The sequence below is a fragment of the Pundamilia nyererei genome, unplaced genomic scaffold (genome assembly GCF_000239375.1).
Source record: "Pundamilia nyererei isolate P.nyererei 1_Seehausen unplaced genomic scaffold, PunNye1.0 scaffold00011, whole genome shotgun sequence".
Classification (NCBI taxonomy): domain Eukaryota; kingdom Metazoa; phylum Chordata; class Actinopteri; order Cichliformes; family Cichlidae; genus Pundamilia; species Pundamilia nyererei.
This window is the reverse complement of record NW_005187412.1, coordinates 4,176,655-4,190,272: the sequence shown is the minus strand read 5'-3', so window position 1 is coordinate 4,190,272 and position 13,618 is coordinate 4,176,655.

The window sequence follows — 13,618 nt, the reverse complement described above, 5'->3', positions numbered from 1 at the left end:
GTGAGTGAGGGAGGGAGGATTGGAACTGACTTAATAAATTGTTTTGGCATGTTTTATATAAATGTGGAGATATAAAGGTCTTAATAATGGAATAATTCATGTGGAGTAGAAAAAAATGAAGGTGCAGCAACAACATAAAAGGTTCACTCTAGGAGGAACTGTGCATATATGTTCTATTATAGATCCATACATGAAGTATTTCTTGTGATTGAAGTAGTTTCAGACATGAAAGGACTCTGAGTTTTCTGTGTTCTTGACAGCAACGTATGAAGCCCTTAAGTCATGCTCCTCTCAGCTGGACTCCCACTCCTCTCTGTTCTATTAGCGGTGTTGCATCATGGCCTCCCATTGGTGTTGGCTGCTGCTTTTATAGTTATTATTGGATTTTCTCACTTATTGACACTTTGAGACGCCTTTCTATCCCATCACAGTACTGCCTGTTAATCCCAGAATAGACGGCGGTCATTAGGTACAACCAGTGAAGCCAGAGAATCTGTGAGGATCAGCTGTGAGCTGCCAAGCGCCGCCTCCTTCCTTTCCTGAGGCTACTCTAGGTCCAGACTGGGTTTTATCCCATGTGTGGTGTTAGAGGGGCAGGAGAGGCGAATCCTAGCCTCCAGACAAGCAAAACTAAAACTGAGGGCCACTTACATGTACTCTTATAACTTTGATTGTAGCCAGGAGGCAGCACTTATCTGTCCCTGAGATGGTGTTTGTGCTGCGTTTTTTAAAATCTGAACACTAATAGGAAAGGCCAGGTACATCATCTTCAGCAAGGATTAACCAAATATTGTCTTTTGTAGATAGTGTTGTACACAAGGCCAATATGTGGATGTAGAGCGGAAGCATTTTTTTCTTCTACTCGATACTGCATGGATCGTACTATTCTCCGTGGAGGGCATGTCCTTGTAATAGGACAGCGAGGGGAAAAAAGAAAATTGCTGAATGAAAAAACAGTCAATTAGCACAAAGCGCTCATTCAGTCTTAAAATCTGTCTGCAAAAACGTTTAAAGCTCTGCTAATGCGGTAGGAAGCGTGGAAGAAGAGTTCCAAGGTTTATCATTTAGTGAAATTTCAGGGTTGCAGCTTTTTTTCACTGGTGTAGAAAGCAAATCATTGTTTTTGAATGAAGTGCCTAAATGTCAGATAATTATGAAAAATGCTCCAGAGCACAAAGTAGTTTTCACAAATTGGCTGTTTTACATGATTTGATCAAACCCAAAAGCAGCTAGCTGTGTGTAAAATGGCTAAATGTCACACGAGAAAAAAATGTCATTGCAAAAAATGTTTTATGAACTGTTAAATGAGTTGCCTGAAACTTTTGTACAGGTTGGAATGGTCCCCAAAGATGATGGTGCCGGCTTTTATCACTATTTCTCCAGCATCATTGTGAAGTTTTGGTAAATGTCTCAAGTGTAGTAAACATTCAACTTCTACATATCGGGCTGATTGTCATTAACATCTGTGTGCTCAGAGTTGCTCAGATCTGCTGTAATGCTTCGTTACATAGATTCAACAAGCTCCCTCAGAGATTTTGTTCCACACTGGTGTGACTGGATCACACAGTTGCTGCAGATCTGTTAGCGGCATATCAGTGATACAAGTCTGCCATGGCATAACATCCCAAATTTGCTTTATTGGACTGAGATCTGGTGACTTTGGAGGTCATTTGAGTGAAGTGAACTCATAGTCATGTTAAAGAAACCAGTTTGAAGTGATTTGAGCTTGGTGACATGGTGTTTTATCCTTCTGGAAGTGGCCATCTAATGTTGAATACACATAAAGGAATAAACATGGTCAACAACAATACTCAGGTGGGCTGTGGCATTTGAAGAATGTGAAATTCAAGGTTTCAAAGTTTGCCAAGAAAATATCCTCCACATCATTACACCGCTACTGGCCTGAACTGCTTAATATGGGTGGATGGATCCATACTTTTGGGATGTTTACACCAAATTCTCATACTGCTATTCTGTGTGAACTGTAGCCTCATTTTCCTGTTCTTAGCTGACAGACGTGACACTTGGTGTGGTCACGTCCGCTCCTTTAGCCGGTCTGCTTTAAATGTGTATAGTACAAAGATCCACTGTGGGGTGTTGCAGTGTGATGTTATGTCCAGTAAATGCCAGGCCAAGTCACCAGAACACATTTTATTATTATTAATATTAATATTCATTTATTTATTTTTACATTTAGAATGATGCAATCATAAAGATAACATTCTGTAAATGGGGAGGTGAGGCATTTCATTGTTATGTGGCAAAGCAGAAGAAACGCTGTTTAAATTAGAGGGACTCAGAGAGGGGAAATATAAGGACTGAAGGATTCAGTGTCTTCTGGGTCACTGGCCATCCACAAATGTTACAAAGATGATGTGATCACTCTGAAATCCACTGAGGTTGCTTGAAAACAGCTTTTTCACAGATGATTTTCAGGCATCCTGATTTAGCCAAGCCACATCTGCGAGGACCCCCCCCCCTCTCCAAGTCTACATGTTGATGTATGCATTTTAAGTCCAAATAGGATTTGCACCCGAAGGCGCTTCTTATGTAGCTACACGGTACCATAACGTTTGTGTTCTCATTGACCATATACAGTTCAGTGTGTGTGTGTACTCCGTATGTTAACATCATGTGAAGGTGTGCAACATCTCAATGATACACAGAACTGAAAGCAAGAGGAAGAGAGCACTTCTAGCATCAAGAATAACTCATTACACTTGACTGCGATTTTCATTTAGTTGTTTAACGGCATGTAGGAAAAAATACCATTATTTGTTACAACATGTTCCCCAAATCTTCGGGCGCACTTTCTAATAACTAAGTAAACCTGCTAACCTAACAGATGCAAACTTGTTGCAGCTAGCATGCACCTACTAATATTAAATAGCTGTCTGGCCGTCCGTCCGTCCGTCCGTCCGTCTGTCTGTCTGTCTAGTGAAGCTATCCATAGAAAGTAAGGTGGATGTAAAGCAGCCTGCAGCCGTGCTGTCTGAGGTGTTTGTTTTCCTTAACAAGCAGGACGAATGACAGGTGAGAGCCTGTCAGGTCAAACAAATAAGGAACATGTTCTTCTCAAATCCTGCTGGTGATGTAATCTCAGTTGGATATTTGTATTGACATATTTTTAAGCTGAGCGTGACTTATCAAAGTTACATTTGCAGAAAGATTCACTGAAGGTTTACACATTTTATAGATATTAGTTGTTTATTATCTTTTGGCTAGTTTATTACCTTGTTAAATCATGCGCGTGTTGTTACATTGGTAGTCAACCCAGTCACAAGAGTATTTTCTAGAATATATATCTTTCAAATGAACAGAGACCAAATTAGCACTTATAGTTCCAGTCATTTATGTTTTAGAGAAAAAGTAGAGTTAAAATCATTGCTGATTTTATCCACATCCACCGACTGAATTGAAATGAGTGCCTTTAATCTTAAGATAAATATTAAAAATGAGTATTAGTATGTTGTAGGATGGTGTCTGATTCAGGAAAAGTCTCTGACCTATGTTATCTGCAGTATTTATTCATTACGCAGTTCTCGGTATAGGAAACATATTTTTTGATGTCCACAGTGGGCACCAGCATTACCACACCCTCCTCGTCTTTCATACATCATTGCATTTCATGCAAACAAGAGCTTTGTAGAAAGATTGTTTCCAGGATTTTTACTTTTTTTTGTTTTTATGGTGTGCCACAGGAGAAAATGCATATAAATACCAAATAAATGAACAATCAGACACTGCTGAGGAACATCTGCAAGGTGATGGAGATAAGAATTCCAATTTAGTGTAATTGGATACAAAACACATGTATTAAAAGAAGGGTGGAAAAGGAAGATGGTGGCGTGAGCACTTTACGAACTTTGTTCATTTTGAACTTGAATGCTCCACGTTCGCACTGCAGCGTGACTGAAGAATAAAGACAAGTGTCCTTCTGCAGATGGCTGTTATGAAAGCTGGTGAAGCCTCTGGCTACAGGAAGTCACAGGTGTGGTGGAGGCAGAGAGAGCTATAAATCACACACCACCCTGCCCAAACCGATTACAGCTGATGGGAGGGTGTCTATACATACAAAAAAAAAAAACAACCCCTAGAGAGGCAGGAGGGAGATACAGCCCTGTTAGATGATCTAATTTGCATGAAATGTATGTTATATGGGTGCTCTTTGCTTTGTACTACCAAAGTTATTTTGACACAGGTTTAGTATTTTTATATAAATATTATAGCCTGGAAAATGCCTTACAATAGCTTGCAATCAGCAGCAGTTTGACTTGAAAGTGTTATCATGCCAAAGCCGATGAGAACAATTCTAAGACCTTTGTATGTATATGTATATATGTATGTATATATATGTATGTATATATATGTATATATATATATGTATATTATCTGTGCCACAACTTTAATAGCACCAACCATTCCCATGTTATTACGGTGTTTCCATATAAATGGCCCACCCTGTATATTGTAATGATTCTGGGACTTTTGACCCAGTGTTTTGTGTTTTCTATTATTGTGATGTCTTTTGGTTCTGGTTTTCTATTTCTTTGGGTTTTGGTTCTGTTCTTCGTCAGTTTAGTGTTTAGTCTTTTCTGCCTGTGTATTCCTGTGCCATGTCCGCATTTCTTAGTCTGTCTTTGCATGTGTGAGTTCCTGTTTTATTTTGTAGGTCTGTGTCTCTCATCAGTGTTTCTAGTTTCACTTCCCTTCTCTCATTATGTCCAATTATTCCCAGCCGTGCCTCCCTCCTGTTTCCCATTCCCTGATTGCCCTGTGTGTATTTAAGCCCTGTGTTTTCTTGTGTGGGTTGCTGGTTCATCTGCGTATCTTCTTCCGTTGTCTCTCCCTGCATCTCCCTGCATCTACGTGTGTGTCTCTAGGTTTCTGGTTTGTTTTCCATGCTTAGTTTTTCCCAGTTTAGGTTTTACTGAGTTCTGTTTATGCCACCCTCGCCTTTTTGTATATTCACCCTCCATTAATAAAGCTCCCTCACTTCAATAATGTCTGCATCCTGGGTGCTTTAATAATTTACACACAGCTTGCCCCGCAATCCGGCAACAGTGGTCCCTGTGGTAATTGGAGTACTAGGTGCAGTGACTCCCAAGCTAGGCAAATGGCTTCAGCAGATCCCATGAACAACATCGGAGATCTCTGTCCAGAAGAGCACAGTCCTAGGAACAGCTAAGATACTGTGCAGCACCCTCAAGCTCCCAGGGCTTGGTAGATGCCAGGAGAACTTGTCTGACTGTGTTTGGTGGAGGGGAGATTATGGTGTTGGGGTGTTTTCCAGGAGCTGGGCTCGGCCTCTTAGTTACACTGAAACTCTTAATGCTTCAGCATACCAAAACATTTTGGAAAATGTTTTGGTATGCTGTTTGGTTGAGTTGGGGATCCCCAACTCAACCAAACAGAACACCTTTGGGAGGAATTAGAGCAGAAATTGTGAGCCAGACCTTCTCTTTCAACATAAATTACTGACCTCATGAATGTGCTTCTGGAAGAATGGTCAGAAATTCCCAGAAACACACTCCTAAACCTTGATATGGTTATAGCTGCAGAAGGTGAATTCAGATAATCCTGCTGCAATACAGTACATATATTGCTGCAATCTAAATAGAGTTAATTTGTTTACATTTCCTATTAATGACTGGTTCAATACACACAGAATATTGAAAGTATTAGGCAAAAGAGCAAATGACCCTGTTCCAATTTTTCCTAGCTTGTGTGACTTTTCTGCTTCTATTTTTAATCTTGTCCTACAGTTGGTTTACATAACTCCCACTTCCAAAACAGTAAGTAAACAGCCACTCTCTCTCAGCCATGCTGTATAGCCATATGGGACTTCAGTTCTCATTAGCCCAGGACAGCATAAAACAAGCTGGCTGAAAGGCATCAGAGATAACTGCCATTCAGTAAATACGCACACTAGGTGCACTGGAATCAATCAAAGTGAGAGATAGAGAAACTAACGGCAGTGTTTTATTGCAGTGTAACTAAAAAAAATTTCTATTTTTAAGCAGATGCGAACAATGATTAATATTTAAAAGGCATGAAACTTTTGAAGTTCATAGTGTACTTTTCACTTGAAAACTGATCACGTCATGAGCAGCAGATGTTGTCTTTTCATCGCACCTTTTTCAAACAGGGTAAAACCTCTGTGTTAAATATTACAGGGCACCCTCTCTGCACGAGGACAGGCTGCAGTGACAGGAACACTCAAGTTAAGTGCACTAGTGAGTTCACTGAGGAGACTGGATGAACTGTGCAGGTTTGGGTATTTATAGCTGACAACATAAGCGGGGAGTCCAGGAAGACTAAAGGTCTGTGCATACGTGCGCTGGCAGGTCAGCTCACCGGGGCCACACCGTGATTATGGATGAATAATCTAGCTGACATATCAGCATGATGTGTGACTGAGCAGCATGGATGGGTGGTGATGGCGCTGGGGTTTTGTTTGGGCTCTTAAAGGATATTTTGCTCTTTTTGACCCTGCATGAATGATTACTTTAATAATGCCAACCTTACACTTTTCCAATTCTCCCTTCAAGCTGTATGCAGCACTTCACAAACATCACCAATAAACCAGTAAACAGGGAAGCTGTTCACTTTCCAGAGTATATGAGAGATGGCAGGCAATCAGATCGGGATAAGGACCAATTATCTCTCTGCAGCTGAGTGAATAGTTGAACTCCCAAACGTCACTATAGCAGTCTCCATGATAAGTGTACAGTCAGGTCTTCAGAATATTAACAGACCAGGTCAGGGACACGCTGACAGACAGTGGTGCATTGAACACCTTGCTGCAGGAAACTTTCTCACATGACTTTAACTGCTGCAAAGCATAGAGGGATACAGTGATGAGGGCAGTCCCAGTTGTTTTGTATCATCTTACAGATTAGTTTAATTCATGTGAACCCAGAGTGGACAGTGGCTTGCTGTTGCCCCTGCTGGATTAAGCACCGCTCCCACGCCCCCCTTCCCTGTCACCCCTCTCAGCCATCTCTGCCTTTGCCCTTTCCTCTGTTGAGCCAAAAACAGACACCAGCCACAGGTGGTCTCTGTGCTTTATTGGTTCTGACACACATCTCTTGCCTTAAGAGCTTAGAGAGACAATTAAAAATTCATTAGGACACTGAAACGAGAGAGGGGGCAAAAATAAATAAATAAAAGAAACGGGACAAACAAAAATATATAACCTTGCTGTGGCTCTAAAGATCTCTGACCTACCATTTACAATATGTCTCGCTGGCGGTATTATTGTGCACGTCTGTGTGTGGTTTCGTTGTAGTGTAACTATAGAGATACAGCGCTTGTCTAAAACAAAAAAGAAGGTTGCCCTGGTGCTGCCCTTAGAGTCACGGGGGAAACGGACATTTTCTTTAATCTCTGCTTTGTTGTTTCAAACCGTTGATTAAAGTCTCTTCTGTGTTTAAGCAGTTCGTTTCTCACTTCTTCAGTCCATCAAAACAAAGGTGGGGATTATGTCTCAAGTACACTATCGTCAGACATTTGAACACATTTAAATGATTCTGAATAACAAATATTTCCCTCATGTTTTTACTTTTACTTGCAAATTAGCCTTTACTGTCACTCTATAGCTTTTTTTTAAAATAAGGAACTGAATTTGTTTTTCTCCTTGACGTATCCTTGTTATAACACACAACACCTTTAAACCTATTCCTCCTGTTCCCGTGTAATCATTAAGTGTGCATATCCATGAGTGGTGATTATCAAGCTAGTGAGTCTTGAAGGGCTTCCATAGTCTTTTGTAAGTAATCAAGTAGAAATAAGACCAATGTACTTTTATTTGTTTTTTAAGAAGCATAATTACTGTGTACAGTGTGTTAAAGACATCATGTGGACTTTTAAGCCTACTAGCATGATGTTTTGAAAGATCTAGTTTCCTTTTTATTTGCATGAACACACAAACACTCAGGACTGTGAAGGTCCAGCAAAGACAGTGGAAAAAGAACAAGTAAGCAGCAGACGTTATAGCATAAAATCTTTTGTCAGGGACGATTTTACTATATGAAGAAAAGAAATAGAAAACATATTCAGGTAATAAGTCTTTTCATTGCTGTTGAAAATTAAAATGATATAAACTTATGGTACTGTAAAAAAAAGTATTTACCCCTCTTCTCCAGTTCTTATGTTTGTTTTTTTTGCATATTTGTCACACTTACACATTTCACATCATTAAACAAATTTTAATTATCCAAACCTACCGAGCCCTGTTTGAAAAATAACCGTCCCTCAGCCTCCCGCTCCTTGTTGACTTATAAATAACAGTAATGTACTTAATTCAGATCCAGATAAATTCACACTGCAGTTCTATCATGTGATTACTTGTCTTACAAAGATTCTGAACGACAGGTGAATAGAAAGAAAAACAAAACAAAACATGAAACGTGACTTTTTCCTCCTGCACACTTCTGCTTCACACATGTCACAATCTGAAGAAACAGGTGACAAATGAAGTCACTGACATCTATCAATCTGGACAGGGTTACAGACTGGCTTTTGGACTACACAAAGCTTGTGTCCACAAAAGGTGAAAACTTGGGACTGTGGGGAACCTGCCCAGGAGTGGCCGGCCCACTGAAATTTTATGAGTTTTGGGAAGCAATGTAAACAATTTAGAAGGTTTGAGTCCCATTAAATCAGACATGTAATTAAAAACAGCATTTCATAAAAATAACATCACACAAACAGTCATGTGTCAATCATAGTGGTGGTAGTATGATGGTCTGCAGCTGCTTTGCCGCTTCAAGATGTGGACTTGCCGTAACTGATGGGATCATGAATTCTGCTGAATTCTACCAGAAACTCTGTCTGGGAATGAGTTAAACATGAAAAAATCCTCCAGTGTGGCTGAATTAAAACAGTGCTGCACAGAAGAATGTGTGTGAATGTGTGGATGACTGGATATGTAAAGCGCTTTGGGGTCCTTAGGGACTAGTAAAGCGCTATATAAATACAGGCCATTTACCATTTACCATCAAGAATGGGCCAAAATTCCTCCACAGCGATGTGAAAGGCTCATTGCTGCCAAGGTTGGGAGAGCAGTTACTTTGGATAGCTTTTTCATCTCACTAAATGAAATCATCATTTAAAAAGGGAATTTTGTTTTTACTCAAGTAATCTTTGTCTAATATTAACATTTGTTTCATGAGCTGAAGTATGGAAAAAAAAAATCATGAAGGCAAATACTCCACGGCACTGATTTATGTCTGTAAGATTGACTTGACAAGCTGCAATAGTTCAAATATGTCTCAAAATGCCAGATGCAGCTTTAAACATGCCTCGTGCTTTGCAAAAGAGTGACTCACAAAATATAAAAAACAACAACAACAACAACAACAACTATAACAAACCCACCATTAATCCACCTGCAGCAAGTATGAAAGCATGCATGAATGATGCAGTGAGTCAGTGCTCTGCACAATGAACATGATTCACAGGACTGTTGTGAGGGTACAATGTACTGATTAATGAGTCCACAGCAGAAATACAGATCAGATTCATTTATTGTACTGATTATAAATGACATATGAGGCTACTGGCTGCTAGATGCCATTCCAGAGTACATGATTTGTTCTCTCTCTTTATTGTTTCTACCCATTCTCCCGATATCTGTTGGACAGCTTTGTGTTTTTCATCGTTGAACTCAATTACATGAGCAACCAAATGTCAGCTCATTTATCTTGTGGTGGGACTGGTGGTGGAGTAGACTTCTATCATGTCGCTACTGATAGAAGTCTACTGCTCTACACTTCCGTCTCCACCCAAATGTCTTCCCACATTACAAGATTGCGCTTTAACCGTGTAAATGTAAAATATAAACTCTGTCCCCATCTACCCAAATGCACACACACTCAAAATACAATTTAGGTCACTCGGTTTTAGGATCCTCTTCTCTAGATGTAAAGATGCGAACTCGGTCTACCTAATTCTGCTTTCTCTCCTGTACACAGTCAAAGAGTCCTCCATGCTAAGTATCCAGGTGTCCCATAGCGTCACTGCCACTCCTTCTTCTTCACATTACATAATGTGACAGCCCTTCAATACTCAAGAGTAATTGTGGAGGTTGTGAATATCATCGCAGTAAACTGAGTGCATTACTGTCACACTGAAACCTATTTAAGTCACAAATGATGTGTTCACAAACACATTTATTGTTACCAAATCTGACGCAGTCACCACTGAGGAATTATGCACTACTCATACAAGTTTATAGTCTCAGTAGTGCAGTAGTAGTAGACAATTTGACCTTTACACTGAGCCCAAGATGATTGAAATGCTTTTGATTTGAAACCTTGCTGTGACAAATTTTTAAACTAGAAGATAATGATAGTTTTTCCTGGAAAATGTTTTTCATTCATTCATCCATTCTGTGAGATCTATGATTTAAATGAGTAGTTTGACAGTTTGCATCCATCCATCCATTCCGCTTATCCTTTTCAGGGTTGCGGGGGGTGCTGGAGCCTATCCCAGCTGTCTTAGGGCGAGAAGGATGGATGGATGGCTGGATGGTTAGTTTGACAGTTTGCTAAGTACATTATTAATCTTCTTACTGAGAACTGAGAAAGGTAAAAATCCCGCAATTTGGTTTAACACAAACACTGGACGGCGGGGCAAACTGCTAAACTGGTCTGTCCAAAGGTAACGCAATCCTTCCAGCCCCAATAAAGCTCATCCTAAAAATTATGTACAAATTTTGGGCAAGTTTTTAAAATTTGTGCGACTGTAAATGTTTTATAATATATACAATTGCATGTCTATGGTGTTTAATGGCGTTTGGTGTAAATAAATAAAAATAAAGTGTCTTTGATTTCATTTTTTATGGTTTAACCCTGTCATGGATGAATTATGACAACCTCAATCAGGACTTTTTTTTAAAAGTGTTTCTATTCATCTTTAAGCATGAAAAGATGAATAAAAATACGTAAGAAAAAAATCCTGATTGAGGTTGTCATAATTCATCCATGACAGGGTTAAATAACAATATTTACAATGAAACACGGCATACATCTATAGTAACATTAAACGACCAGAGGGTGGCAGGGTATGGAGTGACACATCAGTGTCCAACGTAGTGGTCTATGTGCAAGTATACCATCAACACTGACACAAATACAAGAAAACTGTCTTTGAATAGCTGCTCACTGTAGCGACCACTATGCGTGAAAGGGTTAAATAAATAAAACATATTAATTGTGAGCTTTATATTTGCTGGCAGGTAAATTCTTATTTTATCTTACATCGTCGTTTTCTAATATTTTCCCAGCTACATGATTGGCTTATCTTTTTGTCTTTTTTGCAATTTCAAATCTTTCATCCAAATATGCAATCACAAGCTCCACAGATTCCTCCAGTTCCCTGATTTGGGAGGCTGATTTATTATGTAGTGTATTTTAGAACTTGTTTTCAGACTTACCTCTAAAATCTAACTTGCCTATCAGCCATTACAATGCGAGTGTCCATTTAAAACACATTTGCATCAATCAAATGTTTCTTAATATTGCCAAAAACAAACTTCCATGTACCATATGTCAGCATATTTGACATTAAAAACCAAGGTACTTGTGTGTTGAATACCAATTTCTTTTAAATTTCGTTGCTGTGGTAAAGGTGACCAGTGAGCTAATAAATGTACTTTCCAAATGTCAAACAATCACTTCATGGTAAGTTACAAAAAATGTTTTCACTCTTATGTCAATCGAACTGTTGGGTTGCTGTTTATGGATTCACAGAATAATCTGTAAACTGCTTACAGCAGCAATGGCAAGAATAACCTCCTCCCTGCATTCAAAGGGATCTCAGTTGTGACAGAATAGCTCAAATTAAGCTATTCTGTCAAGAAATAAATTAATGACATTTTATACTTCAAAATTCTCATTATTTATAAATATAATTAATTCGTACAATACAGAATTAAAATAAGTACACAAGAAACACATTATTTCATGTTATACATTGTATGTTATACCCTGAAAAGATAGACCGACACAGCATGAGGGTCCGCTATATATCATAATGTTTTTATTCTACATCTCTGTGGCTGGAGTCCCATTCATTTAGTCAGTACTGATTTAATAAATACACAGATCATTCTTTAATATGCAGACAAAATACAAAGCTAAAAATAAAAATCTGTCCAAAATAATATTTGTGTCCGACACCTGGCACAATGGAAATGGCTCATATAGCAACTGATAAAGTGCATTTCTGATACTTGAGGCAGACTGTTATCAAAATAAACTGAATTAATGGATTTTAAAAGTAACCTTAACTGTTTCCTATGAGGAGGCTGCAACATGATTTCTAATTACAAACAAACCCCATTATAAATTAACAGGTGACAAAAACACTGCTGTCATTAAAAAACAACACAAAAACAAACAAAAGATTAAAAAAAACGTTACAAATAAACTACTCATTATGCTGTTGTGGCTCCTTGACATACTTTTTTCTCTGAAATTTGTGAAAGGCTCATTAAAGCCCTTTGAAAGCAAGGTTTAGATTTGGAGAGAGGAAACAAGGACACCCGGGGAGAGGATATGGATTTGTTGTGGCAGTAGACTCACTGCAAGGACTTGCTGTTGTGCAGTTAATGACCTTTTCAGTCATGATCCATAATATGTGGACAAACCTGAAAGCGTTTTTTTAACTTTTTCAGAACTTTTTCATTTAAAGTTTTATGTGTTTCCATTTGAATGGCATTTACATTTGACTTATAGGAACTCTTGAGCCTCAGCTTTTTTGGAAACGTGTTAGGTGATGAAAACACCTCAAATTAGCTTAAACCAGGAAATGGCTTGGTCTAAAAACTGGATACAAAAACAAAACTCTCCGCCTACCAGCACCTCTAAACCTCACAAAGGTGTTACTAAATTGTTTCTTTGTTGACACCAATAATCGTCTAGAGTGGTTACTTGGCAACTGTTTATTTGTTAATTTATTTTTTACCCTGGACATGAACCACAGAAACTCACATTAAAAAAAAAACAACTCCATTAATAAAAAAAAGAAAGGTAAGGAAACTTTCTATGTGTTTATAAGCAGATTTGATCATGTTTGTATAAACCCAGTCCAAGAGACAACATATGGGGCTTAATAATGAAGGTGATGCTTAATGCCAAAAACTGCAGTTCTTCAAATGACCACTTGAGGCTGATTTAAAAAGCAAGTCAGTGGTAAAATGGTCAACATCTTAGCAGAAATAAACATGTTTACTACCTGTAAAAAAAAGCGACTACAAAGACATGACTTATTATGCCCACAACACCACAACAACTTAAACATGATGTAAAGTAGACGTTTAGGGTTTTTTTAATAAAAAAAATAATAGGCCACCATTGTTATTTATGGTGCAGGTAGGCTAGATCAGCGGTCCCCAACCTTTTTTGCGCCACGGACCGGTTTATGCCCGACAATATTTTCATGGACCGGCCTTTAAGGTTGCGACACTTATTTTGTTGTATTTATCTGCGACGATAAATACAACAAAATAAAACTAGTACCGGTACCGAAAAAAAGATTTATTCATAACACGTGAAAAGACCAAGGAAAACCGAGTAAACGATAAAAACGATAACAAAATAACGCTGAAAAC